The sequence below is a fragment of the Elephantulus edwardii genome, unplaced genomic scaffold, assembly GCF_000299155.1.
Source record: "Elephantulus edwardii isolate Elephantulus edwardi_28Jun2011 unplaced genomic scaffold, EleEdw1.0 scaffold00163, whole genome shotgun sequence".
Taxonomy (NCBI): domain Eukaryota; kingdom Metazoa; phylum Chordata; class Mammalia; order Macroscelidea; family Macroscelididae; genus Elephantulus; species Elephantulus edwardii.
This window is the reverse complement of record NW_006399913.1, coordinates 5976413-6002455: the sequence shown is the minus strand read 5'-3', so window position 1 is coordinate 6002455 and position 26043 is coordinate 5976413. Positions and strand designations below refer to the sequence as shown.

Below are 26043 nucleotides of genomic sequence, written 5' to 3'. Positions count from 1 at the left end.
TCCTTCACTACTATGAAAGCCTCATAAGAAGGACCCTATGACCTCCCCCCTCTTTTTTTTTTTTGCTCAAAATGTTTACTCTGCATCCACTCAGTAGAGTCTCAAAGACCTGATTATTATACAATAAAGAAATACTCAAACAGCAGTTTCCTGAGTTCCAGTTGTCAGTTTTTCCTAGCCATGTTACCGAGAGACCTCATGATAATGAAGGGTAGTTGATCAACATCAGAATTAAAGATGGAGACATCATAGAATTTTCTATAATGATTCTATACATGATTTCTACTTTGAGTCTCAGTTCTATAGCTTCTTTACAGAATTGCCCAGAGGATGAAGGAAAATGAACACAAAGAGAGATATATAAAACAAATAATCACACACAATGGCTTTACAAATCACTATATGCCCTTGTTCTGAACTCTCCTGTGAGGTGGAGAGCTAGAAATGGCAGTCTTCTCATGGACATTGTTGGACAGGAATGAAATGATATTCACTTGCTTTTTATGGAGGGTGAATTTCTGATAGGGGTGTTAATATTGAGCCTCAAGTTTCAACCAATGCAAAGGCTTTTTCATGGTAGCAACAGTGATCCTTCCTCAAAGCTACGTAAAGTACTCAAGAACTTCTTACTTTCTCAAAGACTCAGTTAAAGAGTATTAGAGCATGATAGAAAGGAAAAAAAAATTTTAAAAAAGTATTTTTAAGATAAAGATTTTCAATTCCCTAGTTGTGCTACCCAATGTGGGTACTGGGTACTTCCACTTCCCCTCCCCCCCCAACCACTTCTTTGGTGATTTGAATCCAGCAGCAGCTCTGAAAGAGAAAGATGGGCAGGCTCCCCCTGTGCAATTCACTGCCTTCAAAAACGTACTGGAGGGTCAGCCATGAGCCATTGCTGAGTTAATGGTAATGAAACTGATCAATCTTTCAGAAACTGACAAGGATATTTTTCAGGCTTTTCCTTCTGTTTACTCTCTCCTTTCCTCCATTTTACTTGACACCCTACACTCCAAATAGGTATATTCAAAAGTTTCCATAGAGCATCCAAGTCATTGGTTTGGGGGTATGGTGTTTTGTCCCCCCCACACACACACACACACATAGGCTTCCTTATTTTATTTAAAACAGCTCCAATAGTAAATAAGATCATGGAACCAGAGTCTTCCTGAACATTTAAACTTCCCATGAACATGATTTTGTTATTGTCTGTGTATTACAAGACTAGAGGAAGACTCATCAACAGCCTGTATTATGCAGATAATACACCCTTGCTTTCTGAAACTGAGGAGGACCTGAAGTATTTGCTGTAGAAGGTCAAGAACTTCAGCCTTCAGTATGGATTGAAACTCAATGTCTAGAATCAAAGGTTCTCATCACTGGGTCAACTGGCTGTATCATAATAGACTGAGAAAAGACTGAGATTATTAACAGCTTCAGTTTGCTTTGCTCCACAAACAACACTTGGTACTAACAGCAAGGAAATAAAAAGACGAATTGCACTGGGAAAAATCTGCTGTCAGGAACCTCTCTAGAATACTAAATATCTATAATGTCAGTCTAGAGACAAATATGTGTGCTGAATCCAAGCCATGATCTTCACGATTACTTGCTATGCATCAGAGAGCTAGATAATGACTAAGGATGCTATAGGAAGAATCTATGCCTTTGAACTGTGGTGCTGGAGAAGAATACTGAACATACTATGGATTATCAGTAGAAAAAAACAGGTCTTTCCTGGAGAGGGTGAAAGAAGCTTTCTCCTAGGAAAAAAAGATTTTGAAGCTCTATCCCACATATTTTGTGAATGTGGCCAGGATGGATCAGTCATTGGAGAGGAACATCATGCTTGGAAAGGTGAAGGGACAAGCACAAGAGAGGAAGACCCTGCATGAGATGGATTGAGAAAATAACTGGGGGAATTTGGGTAGGTGTGCTGGAAACAATGAAATTGGCTCAGGATAGAGCAGGGTTTAGAGATATTTTACATAAGGTCTTTAGGAGTCACAAGTGATGCAACAGCACAAAACAACAATAATGTATTAGGCAGTACATCCAAAGTATATGAGACATGGTATTGTCATCTTTGCATGCAAAGAATATTCAGACTGTGTTTTTTTCCAAGATGTATCTGTTATTTTGGCAGTCTATGGGATATCCAGTACTCTTCTCCAACATCACCACTCAAAAGCATCAACTCTTCTGTCATCCTTATTCATTGTCCAGCTTAGATGTATAACAAGTGAGGGGAAAGACGGTGGCCTGAAACAGGTGTACCTTTGTCTTCAAACTGATGTCATTGCTCTTCAGTAATTAGGAGAGGTCCTTGATGGCAGACTGCCAATGCAATACATCTGATCTTCCAAATACTGGTATGAAAGGTGTTGAGTATGGATACAACTAAGATGAAATTGTTGACAATTTCTAGCTTTTCTCCATCTATCATGATGTTGCTTATTGGTCCAGTTTTGAGAATTTTTTGTCTTCTTGATGTTGAGATGCAATCCATAATGAAGGCTGTATTATTTGATCTTCTGCTGCAAGGATTTTAAATCCTCTTCACTTTTAGCAAGCAAAGTTATGCCATCTGCATAATGCAGGTTGTTAATGAGCCTTTCTGGGATCCTTAGGCCACATTCTTTTTCGCAGAGTCCAGCTTCTTGAGTGATTTGCTCAGCCTACAGGTTTAATAGGTATGGAGAAAGGATACAAACCTGAAATACAACTTTTCCTGATTTTAAGTTATGCAGTGTCCCCTTGTTTTGTTAGGTAACAGTTTCTTGTTCTAGGTTTCATATGAGCATAATTAATGTTCTGAGATGCTCATTCTTCTCTATGTTTCAAATACCATGCAATTTACACCCTGTGGAAACCAGCTGGAGGGTGACTTAGGAGTTGGTTCCCATATAATAGCAATGAGTTGAGTGGTTTTGAAAATGCAGTGTTCTCAGCTCTGAAAGTTTAAATTTATTAGTTAAACAACGTAAACCTGTCAAAGTAGAAGTTCTGTAACTCTCTAGTGGTGTAACTAGAGATGCAGCATGCACTGCTAACCCCCAAACTGACCCCCTCTGGCAATGTGAGAATACCAGTACCTCCTCAGGAGAAAGATGGGAAATTTTTCCCCATTCAGTCAATTTACAGACTCAGAAATCCAATTAAAGGTCAGCTTTGAGTTAATTTTGACTTATCAGTAATGAGCTTTTTTGGTAACTAGCATTTCCAAGTTAAAATTAAGGAGAGTTGGTGGTGAAGTGTGTTGTACTGTGAATCAAAACTTCACCAGATCCAATCCATCAGCTGTTCCGTGAGAGAAAGATGGGCAATCTTCTCCCATTAAGATTTATCCCCTAGGAGATGCAGGGTTTGCTATGCATCATATTCAACTCAAAGGTATTCTTAAGTGGTAAGCAGGCAATCCAAGTTTTTTTTTTTTACTAAAACTTGGAACTATTATGCAGGTATCATGACCCTGATTTGAACATAGGATACCGAGGCAAAAAGCCAAAGGCACAGAATGGTCAAGTGGAAGGCGTATTCTAGAACTACATTTTCTTACTCACGTCCAACATTTTCCCATCTCTCTAAAAATTGTCATGGTGCTTAAACACCACTTTTGGCACGGGTTTGCCAATCTTACTAATACACACTCTTTTCTTTAGTCAATATAACTGTGATGAAAAAAAAAGTTGCATATGGCTTTATTAGCGATATTAAAATATGCTTTATTAACAATATTACAATATTTAAAAATTATTTTTAATAATCTGTTTCTCTAACATAATAATATCTAAAAATGTTACATTTTGAGCAAATAAAGAAAACAAACTGTAAATAACAAGAGAGTTGTTAATTCAGCATACATGGTTTCCCAGGAAACTTTTGCCACCACATGGGGGTGTAGTGTTCTTAATATGTACTTTGCTGAAATGCTCCCAAAAAGGGAAGACAAGCAATTCCGGGAGGTACAGGAAACGCTGAGTTTTATATGCAAAGATAAGGCAGTTTGTCTTAAATAAAGCATGATGCCTGGAGATAAGAATAATATCTTACTTCATCAACTAAGTATCTTCCTTATGAAATCATCTTGCTGTGATTGCTTTGCCTAAGCTGTTCAGTCTCAGAAACACTTCACTGGGTAATATTAAGTGTGATTTGCTTATGATGGGACAGTGATGCCACTCAAAGTAGCCATATTAGTCTGTGCCATGCTACATTTTCCAGGCCCAAAAGGTGATTAGAACATGACTTAATTAAGCTGTAGTTGCTTTTGTTGTTAAAATTACTGTGAGATAATTGACCATGATGGGAGATGTGTCCTCAAGCTGAAAGCAAATCATGAGAACTAAGGTCAATTATCTTATATTAATACCCGCAGCGAAAAGAGCTATCGTGAACATCATAAGACATAACTATAAAGTACTTCAAGTCTTAAATGGCCAAACCTTTTAAGCTACATTACGCTGATCACAGATCCAGTGTCATTTAATTAAAGCAAAACTACCACAGTGAACATTCAAGATGATCAGAAAGGTTTCTAATTGTGGATAAATCTACCACAGAAAACATGCCAAATGAGTTCCCCACATACTTTCTGTTAGCCCTGCATACACACCCTTTTTACTTTTGCATCCATAGGAATCACATTTCTAAACACTGGGCAGTATAAAGAATTACTCTGTGAGTCTATGTTAGTCATTTTCATGGACTCATTAACTCTGTCCACAGCTTTGTACCATTTATTACTTTGGGTGGAGGTGAGTGGCACACATAATTTTAGTAAAGAAGGCATGAGTTTTAGAATTAGGCAGATCTGAGTGAGAATCCTTAAAATCCCAGGTTTACTATGTGCTAATTGTGTAATTTATCTGCATAATCGCTCTGTGTTTATAGGGTCCTCAAAGGAAATGGAAGGCAATTTAGAAGGGACTCTGAAGATCATTTCATGAAGGGAGGTGTGAGTAGCATTAAGGGAACAACAACAAAAATAATGAGGCACTCAGGGATTAGGAACAACAGGAAGTTATCCCTAGGGCTGAGAACAAGAGGGAAACAAATTAGAGTCTAGCATAAGCTGGAGCATCCAAAGAGGGACTAGAAGAGGGGCTACACTACCTGTCAAAGCCATAATCATGGCATGAACAGCAGTGACACCAGAGCTGATCTGTTTCCTCTCTCATATTTTGATTGCTTGCAAGGCCTATCTCTTAACTAAATGTGAATCCCAGGTGGGACAGTCAATAGTGCTCAACTCCCTTGGGTACTATAAATGCTGAAGATGAACAGAGATTCATTCTAGTTTGAAAGAGACACCAAACAGAAGAAAACAGTTCACAGTTTTAGTCAATTTTTTTCTCATAGAAATAGGACCAAATTTCTGATCAATAAACTCACTGTAAAGATTAAATAGGCACATAGTGGGCAACATGGTACATATCATACAGTAGATGCTCAGTAAAAGGTAATTATTCCTAACTTAGCTTTAGTGTGCAGAAGGTTCATAGTTAAGTGCTGCACTGCTAACTGAAAAGTTGAGAGTTCAAACCCATCAGTTGCTCCATGAGAGAAAGACAAGAAGTCTCCCATTAAGATTAACAGCCTAGGAAACCTCACAGATGGTCACCAGGAGCCAGGATCAGCTTAAAGCCGGTGGATTTCAGTTATTGTTTTCTTTTGTTGTTGTTGTTTATTTAGAACTTAATTTTTAACAGTAAAGAACCATCATGAAGGGTATGTATATATTTATTACATGTTGTTGTTGATTGTCTTCGAGTTGAGCACAATGAATAAAAGCCTGAAGCCCCTCTACAACTATTGATATTTATCAAAATTCATAGTTTCCGGAAGCATGTTATTTAGGAAGTGGATGCCACTCCTGCTTCCAAATTTCTTACAAAGACATTCATAATTCATATAAGTTTATCCATAAAGAAGCTAATTTGTTTCATATTTTGAAGCTATATTCACTTCTTTACAGAGGAGAGAGATAGAACATGAGTAGACGGATAAAAGTACCCCCCAAAATGCCCTGACGCTCTTAAGCATAATCTTATTTGGGCTTTGATATGAGGGTCTAACAAAATAATCAGTTACATTGCACAATTTTGTCCAAATAATACATTTAGAACCTAATGTTACAAATTTCTTATACTTTATCCTCTGCCACTAACCTATGAAGCTTAGGTACTGTACAAAATGATTTCAGTAAAAAGGAAACGCTTGACCTTTTTAGAACCTATACATGCCTTTATTGCTTTATAATTACTGGTAATTATTTAAAGCACTGAATTTGGGTCGAGTACTGCTTCCTCAAAGAGGATGTGCTGCGTGGATTCCCCAGTCCTCGCCTCTAAACTGTTCTCTATCCTTCCAGGTCCTCTTCCTTTTTCATTTTTCTCCAGGCGCTTGTCTCTTCATGAAATTCTATTTATTGTTTTGTTTGCTTAAATATTGTTCATCTCCTCCGTGAAAATAAGGAACTAGGTTATCTTGTTTGCCCTCACAGTGTAGGGGTGCCTACAACAGGGAGTGACGGTAGACAACACGGTAAGTATACACATAGACAAAAGCGGTTGGTGTGAGGATTAGCTAATATAACTTATTAGACCACTATGAAACTGGCACACAAAGACAAATTAGCAATTATTTATTGTATCATTAGTATTATTACTATTAAGAATGATGGTAAAGAGCCACACAAAGGGTAAATATTATGGTGACAGATATTCTTTGCCACACTGACTTACTGTTTGTCATCTACGCCTATATTCAGCCATTAAGTACTGCCAGCTTATTATTTACAGGGACATTGCCAGCTGGCTATTGCAACTTGGAATGATAGCATTCACATAACAGTAGTAGTTGTCATGGTTTGGTATCCAGATACCAGGACCAAATGGCAAGGACTAAAGGCCAACCACTAAATAAATGATAGAAGGTTAACCTATTGACTTCTACTTTTGAGAAGATTTGTTTTTGTTGTTACTTGCTATAGGGTTGGAACAGACTAGCCCTCTTGCTGATTTTCAGAGACAGTAAATTGCATGGGAGGACACTACTCATCCTTTTCCAGCAAAACTACTGGTGAACCTGACCCAGATGCCTTTATTATTGCAGTGAGCTTCTTACTACCAGAGCTCCTGAGAAGAGAGAGGAGAGGTATTTTATTCATTTCTACTACTCCATGTTGTTATTGTTACGAACTGTCATCAGAGTAAATAAACTCACATCTGACTTTAGAGCAGGTTTTCAGAGGCTGTAAATTACATGGGAGGAGACTGTCCATTGTTCTTCCATGGAGCAACTGATGGATTTGAACCATGTGACTTTGGGTTGGCAGCAAAACTCCTTATCCACTAGGGGGGACACACACACATCTATATCAACACTCTATGTATCTATCAAAACAAAGATAAGAAAACTCCAAAAGAAAGAAGGTAACAGAATGACTGGCAGACCAAGGGAATTGGCATCACAGCAAATTTCTTGAGTTTTCATTTTGCTTTATTTATTACAAGCTGGGGATGAAGAACCCCGAAACACTTTATACAACAAAAACATCATTATAATTTTATTAGAAAGGTAAGACTTATAAGGAAGAAAATAAAATAAAATAGGAAGGATTCTGAATAGAATCTCTGTCCAAAATGATTGCTTAGGTTTCATGTTGTTGTTGCCATGTGCTGTCGAGTTGCTTGCGACTCATAGTGACCCTATGTACAACAGCCCTAAACTCTGCTCTATCCTGTGCCAATCACAGTCTCTGACTCTCCCATCCCGATTACCCCAGTCACTGAATCAATCCACCTCATACAGGGCCTTCCCCTCCTGTGCTGTCCCTCCACCCTCCCAAACATGATGTCCTTCTCCAAGGACCGGTCTCTCCTTAGAAAATATCCAAAGTATGTTAGATGGAGCCTCAGAATCCTTGCCTCCAAGGAACCACCTGGTTTAACCCTTTCCAGGATGAATCTGTTTGTTTTCCTAGCACTCCATGGTACTCTCAATACTCTTCTCCAGCACCACAGCTCAAAGGCATCAATTCTCCTTCTATCCTCCTTGGTCATTGTCCAACTCTCTGATGCATAACAAGTGTTTGCAAAGACCATGGCCTGTATCAGACACACCTTAGTCTCCATAGAGACACCGTTGCTCTTCAGTACTTTGGAGAGGTCCCTAACAGCAGACTTTCCCATGGCAATACATCTTTTAATTTCCTGGTTACTCGTGATATGTTATGATATGATATGTTTCATAGATTTTCTAAAATATACATTCTCTGAAAAAATAGGTACTGCATAACCTTTTTTTCTTATGACAAAAGCTATACCATAACATAGAGAAAGAAATATTAATAAAACACAAATTCCTCCTAAGAAGCTTAGAGTGTAATCCACTCATTCACTTGCTGGCTTTGTGTCAGAACTGACTCACAGTTTACCCTACAGCAGGTCTCCAAGGCTAAATGTTGCTAGGAGAAACTATTCCTTGGAAAGGTATTTCATGCTTGGAAAGGTGATGGAGAAATGAAAGAGAAAAATCCTTAATTAGATTAATTGACACAATGACCACAGCAATGGGTTCATTGATGTAAAAAATGATGAGATACCACAGGATAAAAAAGGGCTCATATCTGTTGATCAACTTGATGGCACGAAACAACAACTTGCCACCAGAGCTCCCTTTCAATTTAAATTTAAGCTTGGAGGCAGAAGTGGCATCCACTTCTGAAATAGCTTGCCTCTGGAAATGCTATGAACTTGGAGAAATGAAGAAAGTTCACAGTGTCGCTATGAGTTGCCTATGACTTGACAGCAATTAACTACAACAACATAGAGAGAGCTCAGTTGGCCTAATGGAAAGAAAGTGATGTTATCAAGCCAAAGGTGGGTGTTTTTAATCTGCATCCTCATGCCTACTTTTAAATGTTTTTGGTCAAACATTCTTCTAGGTGGTATAGCACTGCTCTGTCAATTTGCTGTACAGAGGTAACTCATGGTGGCTGTGATGCTGAACACTTTGACACTGATGTGCCAAGTGCAATATTGGTCACTATGGCAGACAGTGTTTGGTGGAGCTCCCCAATTAAAACAAGCTTGGAAGCAGGAGTGGCATCCACTTCTGAAATAGCTTGCCTCTGGAAACCCTATGAACTTGGAGAAATAAAGAAAGTTCAGAGTGTCACTATGAGTTGCCTACAACTCAACAGCATTTAACAACAACATTTTAATTACACTATAAATTGTGTATCACTGGAACACAGAGTGGACCACCTAATTTGGCTCAGACAAGGATGTCATGGAAATCTACAAGAATTCTGAGCTTGCCACAGTTTGCCCTAACTACCATGTCTCAATCATTATTTCAGGTTACATTATACCACTGAAGTACATGTTTTAGTCATTGTGTCAATCTATCTAGTTGATACTTTTTCTCTTTTTCACTGGCCCTCTACTTTTCCAAGCACAATATTCTTCAGGCACTGAGCCCTTCTGACAATATGCCCAAACTCTATATGATAAAGTCTTACAGATCTTTCTACTGTTTGACTGCAACTTGGGTCACAGATTCAGTTCAGTTCTAGGTTCAAGGATAGATAAAGAACATAGTCTTTGACATTCTACAAGGCTTTGTCAAACCAGTAAGCCTCGCTGTTATTATTTTGAACTTTGTTCTATGTTTATCTTCCATTCTGTCCAGGACCTTCTGTTGTGATTCCTTTTCCTAGTATTTTGCAATCAGTGGTGGCTGAGCATCACCTAGCCTTGCTCTGAACTAATTGGTCCCTGTAGCTTTGATCTTCTTCACTTTTCTCTGCTCTAGACAGGAAGATATCAATAGTTGCAACTTAGATGGCTACTTGTAAGTTTTCAAGATCGCTGTCACCTCACCTACGCAGAGTCTGAAACATTGTTCCTGTGCCCTACATTATGGTAATTTATCATGACATCCCCCAAGACAGTCCTGAGACGCCCCCCCAATACCAGTGACTCACTCCCCCCATGATGTTTGCTTGTGTACATTAGCAAAGTGGACTGGGGAAAGGGGGAGAAGGAGGAAATTATGCAACAATGAGTGAATAATTTTTATTTTTAATACAAAAGTTCAAACTGAAGGAGGTGGGGAGGAAAATGCAACTTTTCTGTACGCTTTCATTAAAATCACAACAAAAATTTTCTTAAAAAGAAGTTAAAGTAATATACATTTAATCAAATCTTTCTTGTGTTGTGAACAAAGAGATTTAATACTTGGGATTCAAAGAAATTAAATATAACCATAAACTCACAAAAATGATTCCATTTATAAGCTGAAAAATTCAGCGTGATGTCAGTTCTATAGCTACATATTACGTGGACTCAGACCTGAAATCAGAGGGAAGCCAACAATGGACAATGTAAATACAGAGGCTAATATTTTATATTCTTTTTTACACAATAAAATTTAACAAAAAGAAAATAATCAGATTGCTTAGCTTTCTCAGCACAGATTGCACTGTTCACTAAAATGCTCAAATTAGTTATGCAAATCCAGTACCATGTTATGCCTCTCTAACATATGTGAACAGTTACCATAGCAGTCAGTCTAAGTGCACATTTTCCATAGCAACCCAGGAATCTTTACCATTCAGGGACTTAAGCAAGAAAAAAGTGAAAGCAGTATTAAATATCAGTGTTGGTCACATCTCTTGGATCTCTTTCTTGAAAACGTCACTTAGCAATGACTTTTAAATGCCACAGTCTACAAGTGGCCCTCTTTCAGACTATTTCAGTAATTCTCTTCTGTAGGAAATGCAGAACTTTGAGAACACGTAGCATCTATGAGTTGAAGGTGTAAGTGAAGTTGTTCTCTGACCTCATTTAGAGAGTGGACAAATTTGTTTACTCTTATCTACAGAGAATTGCAAGGGGTTAAGGAGGCTGAACAGAAGGATACAGCCATAATCAGCAAGTTGAAGTTCCATATCATAGTGGAAAATAGTCATCATTCTCATTGGCTCACTGGGTTGTCTTAATTTCTTGCCTCAGACTAAAACTAAGCTGAAATTGCTCTGTTTTTTGATCTTTTGAGGATGTTTATCCATGTAAGAATGTTAATCTCTTCCTTGATATTTAATAAGAGGATTATTTATCCTTAAAAGACCACCATCAACACACATGACTTATGATGATAGAAGAAGAATCTATGTCTTTGAGTTGTGATAGTAGAGAAGATTGTTGGACATACTGTGGACTGCAAGGAGAATAAATTGCCTTGCCCTGGAGAGGGTGAAACCAAGCTGTTCCCTGAAGGCAAGGATTTTAAAGCTCTGTCTCACTTACTTTGTGTGTGTAGTTAGGAAGGACCAATCCTTGGAGAAGAACATCATGCCTGGAAGGGTGGAGGGACAGTGTAGGAGAGGAAGTCCCAGGAAGAGATATATTGACTCAGTGACTAGAGAAATGGGTCTGTTGGAGACAATGGGACTGGCTCAGGATAGGGCAGATTTCAGAGCTTTTGTACAGAGATGACTTGATGGTATATAACAGCAACATGCATTGAATAATATTATAAAATATTCGTTAATTTTTTTTAGGCTTTATGTATACACAAAATTAAATGTCCATACACACGGATTTTGTCTTAAGCCCTGGTTCTAATGCTGGGTTAAATTTAATTTTGGGTAGCATTTTCATTCACTATTACTAGTTGAAAACTCATGCCAGGCATTCTGCTAGACCTCTAAATCCATTCTAAATGAGTCTTCACAACAAGTCTATAAGAAACAGCACAGTATCAGACTTTTCTAAGTGAGATGACAGGTACATAGGGAAGGTAATTAACTACTCCTGTGCCCCAGTGCTGCCCAAGAAGCTCTGGTAGCTTAGTCCATTGTGTGTTGTACCACTAACTGAAAGGCTACATGTCTCTGGTGATTCCAATCTGCCAGCAATCCAGAGGGAGAAAGCTGGACAGTCTCTTCTCACTCCTTTCTGAACAGCCTCAGAAACCTGATGGAGGGTCATCCCCTTGATAGCAGTGAATTTGAGTCAGTGCTGTCTAACCAGAGAGTGATAAGACTAAGATCTCGAGTCAGGTTTATTTAAGAGTCAAAGTCTTCTACTATACTTTGCAATGTAAGAAAAAAGGGAGTGGGTGGGGAAGCACCAAGGGTCTGAAAAATGGCCCAGAGTGGAAAACAAAGCTGTGCCACTGACTGAATGATACACCACTAAGAATGTTGGCAAGAGAAGAGGCAAAATAGACAATCATTGGTAGATCCCAGAATTATATGGAATTGGGCTGTTGGGCTATTGACCTTGACTAAGCATTTGCTTTACTCATGGTTCTAATTTGTGATACGTAATTTTTCTAACTCTGATCACCAGCTTAACAGAAACCTTTAAAATTATTTACAGTTCTGGGGATTATAGTTACTTCTCCTCAACACTTATTGGAAAAGGACTAAAAAACAACAAGGAGTGTGTACATAGTGGGGTTTGTGAGGATTACACGGGGTTTCATTCTACTATACACAAGGTGACTATGGTTCGGTGTCTATTCGGCAGCACCTAACAACAACAACAAACTTTTCTCTCTATTCTATCATGTGGAAACACAGATGCTATCACTCATTTCTGAGTCAGAAACTATACATAAAAGAGAAAAAAGTGTACTATATTTATTCTTGTGTCATTTGCCTTCAACAACAACCCCTTAGGAAAAAGTCTATTTGATGCCTAAAATGCTAATATGAAAAATCAACCCTTTATACTTCCACTCTTTTCACCTTGGGAAAATGAGCTTGTGGATTTCTACATTTATTTCTTGTATTCCAAACTCTGCTCAAACAATGTAGTGGACTGCTCAGCTGAGTGCACGAAAAGGATCTTATTTGCTATGGCCATCAATGTGAATGGGTTTGAGATTTGTTAGGAAGCAGGAGACCTGCACTCCAACATGCCAGGCAGTGACTGAGCATATTGTGGATATTGTAACTGGTGCTTTATGGAGGAACTCAGACATGGAACTTGATATCAGTGAATGTGTCATGAACTTGATAATGATCTAAGCTTTTCCTGTTTTGGATCTTTGAATTAGAAATATTCATAGCCACCAGAATGATCTTTCTCTGTCTTTCTCATTGTCTTCAGGTCAAAATCTGCTCATAGCTGAACTCTCTGTTGGTTTTCCAATGCTGTAAATAATATGTAAGGAGATTGCTCATTTTTATCCCTTGGAGCTACTGGTGGGTTCAAACTACCACAGACACAACCTTTGGCTTAGCAGGACAATTCTGTACATACTACCACCAGAATGCCCTATTCCAGAGGGATAAATCCAAAACAAAGTTCTCACTGCATTCCGCTTATGCTTAAACCTGTCAATAGACCTCTATTTGTATATGTGATCAGGTCTAAATTTCTAAATATGAGATTCCAGGCTCTCCCAAATCCAGCCCTTTTTGCCTCTCCAGTGTCAATTTCTCCCACCTTCTCTACTTATTCAATATTCTAAAACACTGATGATTGATTTGCCTGTAATTTCTTCTATATGGAGCGATATTTTTCATATCTGACTAGCTCCCCTAAGTTGCCTCTGCTTGGAAAATCCTATCTCCCCACTCTATTGTCACCTACCACATCTGCCTAACCAACTTCACTCATAGGTTAGGGTCAGCACTTCTTCCAAGTTGAGTTAGGCACATTTTCTCTGTTCATCCCAATGCCTTGTTATAGTACATATACAATATTTAGAGTTGATAGTTTCATAGAATAAACACTTGTAGTCTGAAATCTTCTCTTTTACAGACAGAAAGAGGTAGATAATGAACCAAACAAACAATTCAAATTGAGGATGCTCTGGTGGTTTAAGTGGTAAGGAGTTGTACTGCTAACCCAAAGACATGCAGTTCAAATGCACCAGCTGATCCTTGGAAGAAAGATGGGCAGTCTCCTCCCAGGCCTCTGATTTACTGTCTCTGAAAACCCACTGAAGATAAGCTATGAGTTGGTGCTGATCCAATGGTACACAGCAATAATCTTTAACAATGACACTGACAACAACAACAGGCATAAAAAAAAGAGAGAGATGTTTTGATAAAGCCAAGTCTCCTGTAGATCCTTGACTTCTACTAATGGAAAGAGTAATTATGTCTTGCCTGATTGAACTACCTCCTGAAAGATAAGCTGAGGAGAAGAAGAAGGAAGAGAAGACTTTGGAAAGGGGAGTATGATCCGAAATACGATCACCTTGTTGTGATGACCTAGATAATTGGTAAAGTTACTCAATATTCTAATCGCCTCTATGAAATAAAATTTTTGAGGACAAACCTGGAAAAAGCCTTTGCTTTGTATCTACACTGATCAGGACATAAGAAAAAAATGATGTAGAAAGTGAAATAAGGAGACAGGAAGAAATAACAAGAGAAATTGGCAAAAAGTGTAGACATAGTTCTTTACTGCTCCAGAAAGTTGAATTATAATCCAGTCAAGGTTTGACAACATTTCAAAGGGATGCAAGGTCTTAACAATATCTGGCAACATATGAAGATTGTGAAACTGGGGGGTCCTTACCTACTGCATTATCAAAACTGTTAAAGAACCTTTCAGTACCTTGAAAAAAATTCTTAAGATGTTCAACAAGCAAGGATAAAATTGATATCTTTATATTCTATATGAGTTACAAGTTTAAAGTTAAAAGAATTACATTTTGAGATTTTTTTCCAGGCCCCCAGAGATAGCTAAAGATATTCTGTTAATTAAAAAAAGGGTGAGCTGAAATTTAAGAGCTTGAGCAAAACTAAATTAGAAAGGTCAATTTGCAGAAAAATTCATTGACTGATTTTGAAAGCCATATATAAATGAATCTTGGATTATCTACCCCAGTGCTCACATCTGCTAGCAGGGAAGAATGTAGAAAATGAGTTGTGATGGGAGTCTCTCACATGAGGGAATCTGGAGCTGTTAAGCCTGGTGTACTGCCACGCTGTAGGAACACAGGCCAGTTTCCTCTCTCACCTTGAACTGAAAGGGCCTCCATGGCATTTATCCATGAATAAGGCAAGTGTTCCAATGTAGCAATTGTCCCAAAGGGGATGACATTGGTATTGCCTGTTGCCGTTCAGTTCACTACAAACAGTTTTTAATTTGTCCTACCAGGCTACACCTGTCTGGCGTAAATATAAATGGTTGAGATAACACATCTCAACACAATTACACTTTCTCAAAAGCTCTGTGTGGTAAAGAGTGGCACCATGGGGCTCAGCCTTTCATTTTAACATTCAAGTTCAACACTTTTGTGGGCTTCTCCACACATGATCTGGCACCTGGAGCAGAGGGAACTCTATTTGATAATAGGGTGACTTCAACATATTGATAGTGTTAGCAGAGCAGGGCTACCTCCAGAGGGGAAGGGAAAGGGAACATGTGGCACCATCTCACTGCTCTCATTCGTTTGAAAACTAGTCACTGAAAAACTATGAAAGCTAAAGAGATAAGTTATTTCCCTTGGTGTAAAATTGGACCAAGAATCTCTCTAAAAGTAGCCAGAGTTAAAACCCTTTATGTCTTATGCCCACAAATATACTTTTCTCCCCAAGGACTTTGTAATCAAGTAGTTTTTCTTTTGCCTTCCTTCATTTTCAAAGTAGTCAAAGCACTTCATAAAACTCGTAGTAAAATTGATAACTAAAGTGGTGGCTGCCATTTTTGAGCAGTTATTTGGTGTCAGAACCCAGTACTTGGAGTGACTCACAGCTAACCCTCCAGCTAGTTTGCAAGGCTGCAAATCACTGAGGAGGGGAATGGCCATATTTCTCCCAAGAAGCTGCTGGATTCAAGCTGTCAGGAAAAATGTGGTTTTTTGACTGGCAGTACAGCTCCTCAAGGATTACACCACCAAAACCCCTTCCTCAAGCTACGTTGCCATTGATGTTCTGTGCCAACTAGTTGACTACAATTCACAGCAAACCTATGAACAGATTGGAATCTTGCTCTCTCCTGCACCACCCTTATGATCTCTATCACACTGAAGCCCATGGTTGCAGTCATTCTATTATCTGTCAGTCTTTCTCATAAAAAGGCTTAGTAAAATCTATAGTAAGTGGCTTTCTCATACACAGACATGCACACACACACACACACACACACACACACACACGGTGGTATATCACCAAGCCTGAACTGATCCATAGTTGACCCACCAGTGTGAATACATATATACATGCACACACTTTATATATAAATACACACACGATAGATAGATAGATAGATAGATAGATAGATAGATAGATAGATAGATGATAGATATAGATGTAAATACTATATATATAAATATACACACTATATAAATATAGGTAGATATAAATACACACACTATATATAGTATTTACAAATATATAGTAGGTTCTTAGTTGAATCTATAGTTGGTGTTTCATATTTAGAATCTCTGATTCATTCGGCAGCCTTGAAAATTATTCTTATCTACTTTACCAGCAGGAAAACTGAAATCATCAATATGACAGAATTTGGACAAGATCAAATAGCTGGTACATAATGATCCTGGAACTGGCAACACATCTAGCTGATATTCTCAACCACTGCAGTCAAATTGACTCAGAAGTAAATTACCTCCTATATATATATATATATGAAAGTTCTTTGTAAACTGTAAACCAAAGGGAAAAATATATGGATGGCATCATCTTTGATCATAATGGATTGGATATACACATCACAGGCATCCTGTCATCACCTACCTTTTACTAGATTATGTAACCTTCCTGCACTTCTAGGAAAAGTATTGCTTATTTAATTACTTATCCTGTATTACTTTATACTCACTTGCTGAACTAGTGCTAAGAGCACATTAGGTAATGGATGTGAAAGTGCTTTGCAAACTGTAAAGCATCATGTAAACACAAGAAGCTCTGACTAAGAAATGTCTGGAATCACAAGTTAGGGCAATTTAAGTTTATAAAGAGGACATTTATTGTTGTCCAATCCACTGCTATCTTGTAAAAGAGACCATTTCAGTTGAATTATTTGAAAAGCCCAAAGCAAAATATTTTGCCTAGGCTGTAGTCATCTTAATACGAGTGCTAATGATCAGTCTTGTAAAATAGAAATACTTTCTTGAAGGTGACTAGGAGACCAAACTGCCTGCCTGACAAAGACCTAGGTCCTGAGAGCAGCAGCCCCTTTGGATTTGGAGAAAGATATCACATTCCGTTCTTTTCTCAGGGAAAGTTTTGGTTGTGTCTAGAATAAATGTAAATAAATCATACACATTATCTGACTTGTGTCCCTAACTGGAGATGTGTTTTGTGGGGGTAGATCTAGAAAAATTGTCAACATTCTTGTAAGTTTGAGATGTTGGGTAACTGTGACACAGTTTCTCTCTGTTACATCCAGCATGTATTACCGCCCAGACACCTGTTATAATCTGTTGCTTCTGAGTGTGAGAAAGAAGACAGACTCATTATAATCTGAACTTAATATTATTGGATGGATTCTACAATGATCTGATGGTGAAGATGTAATAGTTCTTTCAGATTCTAATAGATTAAGACAATTACTCTGGCTAGGAAAAGCTTTAACTTGGATGTCAGTACCTGCTTATATGGAAGAAGGAAGTGGATTGTCTTGAACAATATATTTTCTAAGCCAGAGATAGCCACAACAATCTGGTAATTCAAATTCACCAGAAGCCCAAGGGAAAAAATACAGGTAATCTCTTCCCTTTTGGTTTATAGTTTCAGAAACCAACTAGAGGTTCAGCTACGAGCTGAATCTGACTTGACCAAAGACAGAATTTTACTCCTAAGGAGCCCTGGTGATGTAGTGCATAATATGTTGGGCTGCTAAGCAAAAGTTGAGCAGTTCAAATCTACCAGCTGCCCTGTCGTGGAAAAATGGGCAGTCTCTTCCCGTAAGGATTTATAGTTTCAGAATCCCAATGGAAGGCTATGATTTAGTGACTATATTAGATGTGTGGCATAAGTATATTTCTACAACAAGAACAGAGAGGCAGAGTTATCACAATGCTAACATTTCACTCCTTTTATAAGTCTGCTGTTGAAGACACATGTGTGAAGCTGTTGGATTCTGGAAGATAGTTTCTCTGTCTCGGTGAGGGTCAGTTATGAAACATTTGGTTGGGTCTTTTTGTTGTGTTTTATTTATTTTTTTTTTAATCCACAAATGGTGTCAGCTGATTCAACTTCTTGGATTTCGCCAACAATGAGCTGTGGGCTGGAAATCTCTGGGTTTAGAACCAACCAGCACCTTACAGGCATGGCTTGTATTTAAAAGTCAGTAGGGCCCAAGGAGGAATATTCTGCTAAGTAGTACAGCAGTGGTCTGTCTGTTTGCTGTACTGAAGTAACTTTGGGTTGCTGTGATGCTGAATGCTGTGCCATAGATGTGTCAAATGCCATAATGGTTACCCATCATGGACAGTATTTGGTGGAGCGCTCAGATTAATTCAGGGTTGGAAGCAGCAGTGGCATCCACTCCCTAAACCACATGTCTCTGGAAACCTATGGACATAGAGAAATGATGATAATTGTAAAACAAGGTTCAGGTCTTTTGTTCATAGGGTCACTATGGGTCATACTCGACTCAGCACTTAACAACAACAACCACCACCATCTAATATTGTAGCTATAATTTATATTCTTTTTTTTTTCTTAAAGAGCTTCTCATCAAATTATAGATTTAGGTACACAACAATTGGAGGTACCTCTACCAAATCTTTACTGCTTAATTTAATCCTATAAAATATACGTTTGTAGACAAAGCACTGACACTTTAGGAGGCAAATCCTTTAAGATGCATGCTTTGTAGACAAAACACTTGATACTCAAGGAAGTAAATGTCTTCCCCAAATTCTCACTTTGAGTAGCAGAATAATTAATGATTCAAGCCCATATCTTTTGCTTCCAGATGCAGGATTTTTGACCAATGATTTCAGACACAGAGGTGATCTCAGACACAGAGGTGACTGCCTTGTCCATTCTCCAGACAGCCCATTCCCATTATCACTGAGGGTCTCTCTCTAAGATGGGAAGGAACAAACACATTATTGGGTGGCCACTAAAATCCACCAAAGAAGCTCTGGTGGTAGAATGTATAATGTGATGTTCACTAGCCGAAAGCTTGACAGTCTAGCAGTTTGAATCCACCAGCTGTTCTCTGGGGAAAGATGGACAGTCTCAAAGATTTACAGCCTCAGAAACCTGATGAAGGGTTTCTGTGAGTCAGAATCAGTAACAGTGGGTGTAGTTTACTATCCATCAAGTACTTGATCCATAGCTACACACATAAACACTTTCTCTTGAGTTCCACAGAAACCTTATATAAGTACACAAGTAAGAGAAATGAGACACCAAGAGGCTAATTTGCACAAGTCTTAGAAATAGAAAAATATGTGGTATTTGAACTCACATTTACAGGACTCTAAAGTCTGTGGGTTTTCTATTATATAGGGTTGTTCCTACTTCCTATGCTGAATCTGAGTAAGATAGTTGCCTCACAGAGCAAAAGCCTTTCTCCCAGGTCTCAGAAGACTGCTGGGTTTCTAGTGCCTGTCAGTAGCGGTTTTTCTTCTGTGAAAATAGAGAGAAAAGAGTCACCTCCTAGTCCTCTTCAGATCCAAATGTCACAGGTGAGTAGCTTAGAAATCTAACATCTCTTGAATAGCCTATATTTCAAAAACTGCAACCTTTCCACGTCTGTGTCTCCTGCACTGCCATGATCTCTCTGACACTGATGATAATCTGATAAAACCTCACCCTGCAATCCAAACCTGGTGTAATCCCTAGATCCACTCCTCATATCCCAGATAAAATGAGCTTGGCTAAATTACCCATTATCCTGCCGAGGAGCAGACTTCAGTGTAGTCGGAGAGCTTAGAGAGTTGAGTAGCACTCTCCCTGGGGATATTAGAAATACTGACAACACATGCTCAGACATCAACCAAAGAGCTTTGCAGCCCAGGAACTGAAAGTGCCAGCTGCTGAATGCCACAGCTTCACAAATGTTTACATAAGGCATGTAAGACCTAGGAAGAAACCTGAACAGAGTTGCAATATCTCTGCTTTGTAGACCAAAGCCGTCCCCAAAGTCTAGTATATTTGTGGGCTTCTGTCACAGAGATCTTTGAGGCTACTATGTGAATGGCTTCTGAGACTCCTCTCAGGAGGATGCATTCTCAGGATTCCCTAGGAACAGAGTTTCCTGGGTGCAGCAGTCTCTCTGACTAAATGGCTTTTGCCTATCAAGGAATTAAGAGCACAGAGATCCACAGAAAGTTAAAGATGTGGTTTAGAACAAAAATTAAATACAACTGCTATTAAAACCATCCAACAAGCACTAAAAATACCAGCAGGATGCCCCTCCACTTCCTAGGCCCCAAGATGAAAATTTGGGAAGCTGAGAATCATTACCAGGCCTCAAGCTGACTGTAATATAAAGAAACAAAGCAACATAATCTGTATCTTCTTCACGAGTCTTCTCCTCAGGCCCCAGTTTACAATGACCATCACTTCTAAATGAAATATAGTTATAGTCCCTCAAACAGTTTTCTTCCCAGCTTTTCTTTCCCTAGTCCATGCTGTTGTTAAGTGCCATCAAGCCGTAGACGACTCATAGAGACTATGAATTAAAGACCTGAACACATGTATAATTTTCATTTCTTCATGTTCATAGAGATTCTGGAGGCAAGCTATTTCAGAAGTGGATGCCACTTCTGCTTCCAAGCTTGTTTTAATCGGGGAGCTCCACCAAACACTGTTCACCATGGGCAACCATTACCACATTTGACACATCAAAGTGTTTAGCATCACAGCAACAAGTTACCTCTGTAAAGAAAATGGACAGACCAGTGTTATATTACTTAGAAGAATGTTTGACCAAACATTTTTTTTTAACTTGTTGTGTGCCGTCGAATAGGCTGCAACTGTCACAGGAGGAGATTGCCCCTCCTTCTCCAGCGGAGCACCTGGTGGCTTCAAACCACATACCTTCAGTATTGCAGTGCAGCTTCTTGCCACTAGGTCACCAGAACTCCCTCAAACATAATTTTTAAAACCAGGCCAGAGGGCCACAGATTAAAATCACCCACCACTGACTTGGTAGCATAACTTTCTATATGCTATCTATGTCCTTTTATAACTTTATAGGCCAACAGGGCTCTCTCTATGTTGTTCTTCTTGTTAATAGGAAACATTTTGTGGTGTCACTTTTTTTTTATAAAGTACACTAATATTCACAATTTCACTAGTTGACTTCTTATTACGTTCCAGATATAATACAAATTCCTTAGCTTCTTGGGCAACGCCTTTCACAGTCTTTTCCTCCAAGTTCTGAACCCATTTTCTAACTTCTTCTGAAACAATTTACTCTTCAGTCACCCAGCACACTTTGGTGTTCTTTTATTTTAAATTTCTGTTCAGTGAACTCTGAATTCTCCAGCCAACTTGTTACACTTCTAAATGTGAAGAACTGCTATTCATATTTGTGATCCAACTAAAATACATTTTTTTTTCTAGAAATCCAAACCCACATTCCAAGAGTTAATTCTTTCCACCTGGGGCTCGAATAGACTTTGCACATTTAACTATGAAAATACTTGTCATTATACATTACAATTGCTCACATGATCTTTCCCAGTGGGCTACTGTTAAGAATTACATTGTGTTCCAAAAGTTATTGCAGTCCCAAACACCACAGCCTATGAATGAAAACAGCGTTTTTGAAGATGTTATCTCTTTTGGTAGCATGATGTATACTGGAGTAACGTGGTCCTAATTCGAGCAATGGAATACTATTATAACAAAAAGAGAACATAAAGTTAACACAGACATATGATGAGGGAGAGCTATGTTAAAACTCCACAACCAGGGAACAACCATGGTGACCAGAAGCAAGGAGAGGCTAGTAAGTTCTTCCTGAGGACTTTCAGAAAGGACATAGAACAAATGTTGAATTTTGACTACCAGCCTCCTGAAATATAAGATAACAACATATTTCTGTGGCTACAAACCATTCAGTTTCTACTACTTTGTAAATACAGTGCTTGGATACTAACATACATATGAGTTAGCAAAGGCTGAGTTCTAACTTGCTATCTTGTACTCCCTTGTATTTTGGACTAGCTGGACTAAAAATTTGGTGAATGGGTGAATGAACAAATGATATATCATAATTTCAAGATAAAAGATAAACAGAAAAAGAACTTTATGATAGTACCACAATTTTTTTTATGTTTCCCTAACAACACCTTCTTACAAAATAATTTCATTTGAAGGGGAAATTATTTTAACCTAAAAGGGATATTGAATATGTAATCAATTTTTTTGCATTGAAAGGAAGTTTTGCTTTTTATAAGCTTATGATTCATAATATAAAAATTTCTAGAACTCTGATGGCCAAGTGGCAAAAAGTTGCGCTGCAGTCATGAAGGCACATAACTCTCTCTAAGCCACCAGCTGCATCACGGGAGGAAGGTAGGCATTCTCTTGTGCAATTAACTGCCTCTGAAACCTGCTGAAGGGTCTGCTATGGGTCAATTCTGACTCAACTCTATACAACAACAACAATAGTCTATACCAGAAGTTTGTAAATTTTTTTTAAAATAATGAACAAGTTAATAAGTATTTTCTGTGCTATAAGAGTTTTCCAATGCTGTCATTTCAAGAGGAAAATAGTCAAAGAGGGTACATAACTGATTAAGTGTGGTTACAACACAATCCTGCCTGCTGAAACTGAAGAGGACTTGAAGCGCCTGCTGCAGAGTGTCAAGGACTGCAGCCTGCAATATGGATTGAGGCTCAATGTCAAGAAGACAAAGATTCTCACCACTGGACCAATTGGCAGCATCAGGATGGAAGGTGAAGAGATTGAGATTGTACACAGCTTTAGTTTGCTTGGCTCCATAGTCAACAGTCTTGGCACCAGCAGCCAGGAAATTAAAAGGCGCATTGCCATGGGAAAGTCTGCTGTTAGGGACCTCTCCAAAGTACTGAAGAGCAATGGTGTCTCTCTGGAGACTAAGATGCGTCTGATACAGGCCATGGTCTTTGCAATCACTTGTTATGCATCAGAGAGTTGGACAATGACCAAGGAGGATAGGAGGAGAACTGATGCCTTTGAGCTGTGGTGCTGGAGAAGAGTATTGAGAATACCATGGACTGCTAGGAAAACAAACAGATTTGTCCTGGAAAGGGTTAAACTGGGTGGCTCCTTGGAGGCAAGGATTCTGAGACTCCGTCTAACATACTTTGGACATGTTGTGAGGAGAGACCGGTCCTTAGAGAGGGACATCATGCTTGGGAGGGTGGAGGGACAGCGCAGGAGAGGAAGGCCCTCTATGAGGTGGATTGATTCAGTGACTGGGATAATTGGGATGGGAGTGTCAGAGACAGTGCGATTGGCACAGGACAGAGCGGAGTTTAGGGCTGTTGTACATAGGGTCGCTATGAGTCGCAAGCAACTCGACGGCACATAACAACAACAACAACAATCAATAAAACTTTTTTTATGGACACTGAAACTCAGATGTCCTATATTTTTATGTTGTACAAAATAGCATTCTTCTTTTGATTCTTTCTTAGTCACTCAAAAATTGGGGGGGAGGAGCTCTTAATTTACAAGTTGTACAAAACCTGTAACAGGATAGATTTGATCTCTGAACTGTATTGAATTCTGTCCACCCATGACTTATACCAATAATACTACTAAAACCTTTGACACAAAAATGCTAAGTAACTGTTTGGTAGAATATTTTTCTCCAAGATGAAAGATTCTTTGTTATTGAATATACTAAACTGTGAGTATGCTCAAGGAGTTAGAAAAGTGAACTTAAAATTAAGATAGATGATTTGGGCCTAAGAAAGAAATGTGGCTTGTCATTTGGGCATTGCAGGATACAAAGCATTATTTTTCTTCTTCATTATCATCACCACCATCACCGGTTAAGAAAAGACAAAAAGAAATCATCAAAATCTAGTACCAATAGACTGGTCATGATTAACCCAAGCTGTGAATGCAAGTCTGTGTCTTTTCAAGGGAGCCCTCATTTCTCATTGGTAAGGAGTTATACTGCCAACCCAGAGGCAGGGGGCTTCTAATTCACCAGCTACTCCATGAGAAAGACAAGCAAGCTCCTTCTGTGTGCATTACTGCTTCTGAAAACCCACCGGAAGGACATCTATGACTTGATTCTGACTCAGTGATGAATACTGACAACAAAAATATTTTTCTATAGAAAATTCAAAACATAAACTAAACTCAATGTCAGTTATTAGTTGTCACTTGGGATTTTAATGGAATATGTTCCATAATTCCAAGTAGAATAAGCTATTTTATTAACATAGGAAAATTATGAGACAGTCATTTTGGAAAAAAAGAGTCTGGAGGCCCTTTGCCCCCTAGAAAATAGAACCCATAGATAACAAGTGCATCTCTGCAATTTCAATTCTATGTAGAATCCAGTCTCAGAATGCCCAAAATATTTTATGTGGCAAAGTGCTTTTCAATTATGTATTTGTTAATTAAACTCGCTAGCTCTTCCCCCACTTCCAGGGGTGTTGGGACAGTATATTCAAATGGAGAAATCAAGAAATTTACTGTCTACAGAAGTTAATTGATAAAATTAGTAAATGATAATGAGAAGAGGCAAGGACAATTCCGAAAGAATATTAGTGAGAAAGTGGTGTGTGTATACAATGGATCAGAGAGAGACTTTGAAATTGTTTTAAATGCTATAAAGTACTAAATACAGTATTCAAATCTATCTAGATATTTTCCACAAAGTCACACTCAGCACAAAAGTGTCTTATGAAATATTAGGTATCCATCTTGATCCACATTTCATTTTAGAATATAAGCTCTGCAATGCTAAAAGAACCTATTTGAAAAGAAATGGCAGGATTGCAGTCTAGATTTCTGGGAACTTCTGTTAAGATATTAAAATGGTAGCACTGATAAATTATGTGATAATTTCTCATGGAAAAAGATGACTAGCACTTGGAAACCCTCATACATATGGTCTTTTAAAAAACACAAAGAACATAGAAAAACTCTCACCACAATAATATTGTCAGAGGGGGAAAAATGGGTAGAAGGAGCCAGTTTTGTTCCTTTTCTCTAGATACTTTCAGCATGATTCAACTTTTTTTATAGCTACCTTCCTTTTACACCACTGTGGTTTGTTGTTATGTGCTGTGAAGTTGACTAACTCATAACAACTCTATTAACAATAGCCCCGAACCCTGCCCTGTCCTGATCCTATCTCACTGTCTCCAACAAACCTACCCCTAATACCCCAGTTACTGTGTCAATCCATCTCATCTGGGTCTTTCTACTGCTTTCCAAGTATGTCTCTCTCTAAGGAATTGTCTCACCTGGCAACATACTCAAAGTATGTAAGATGGAGCTTCAAAATCCTTGCTTCCAAGGAGCAACATGGTTTCATCCTCTCCAGGAAAGACCTTTTTGTTCTCTTGGCAGTCTGTGTTATGTTCAGTATTGTTCTTATTTTAAGGACTAGGTACAATAGAATGAGAGTTGGTCTCCTATTTTATTTTACTCCACTCTAGGAAGCAGGAGTGACATCCACTTCGGAAATGGCTTGCCTCCAGAAACTCTATGAACAGTGCTCAGGTCTTTCATTCATAGGGTCTCTATGAGTTGTCTACAGCTGGACAGCACCTAACAACAACAACAACCTAGACACTCTAGTCTCCAGCTTTCAATTCTGCTTATTGGAGTTACTTTTATCTTATCCTAGGTCTAAATTATATGATATGCCTTTTTGCCTTCCATATATCTTACTCAGGTATCACATTCTTGCAGAGGTGTTGCTGAATCATTCCATATAAAGCTGTTTAATTAGACATTGTCATTTAATACACTAACAAATTATAACTAATATTACAGAACATTTCTATGAATTATTTTACTAAAAAAATATTATTTTCAGAAATGAAATTGTTCTTTCCAGTCCTTATAAAGCCCTCTATCCTGCTTTCTTCTCTGCATTATATGTGTAGTATTAGCATAAAGT

At 38.4% G+C, this 26043-nt stretch overlaps 1 protein-coding gene across 3 annotated transcripts in view; it reads right to left on the bottom strand.

The window, feature by feature from the left end:
- DLG2 (discs, large homolog 2 (Drosophila)) overlaps window positions 1-26043 on the bottom strand; it is a 1891340-nt gene that overhangs the window by 1720031 nt on the left and 145266 nt on the right. The window lies entirely within an intron of this gene.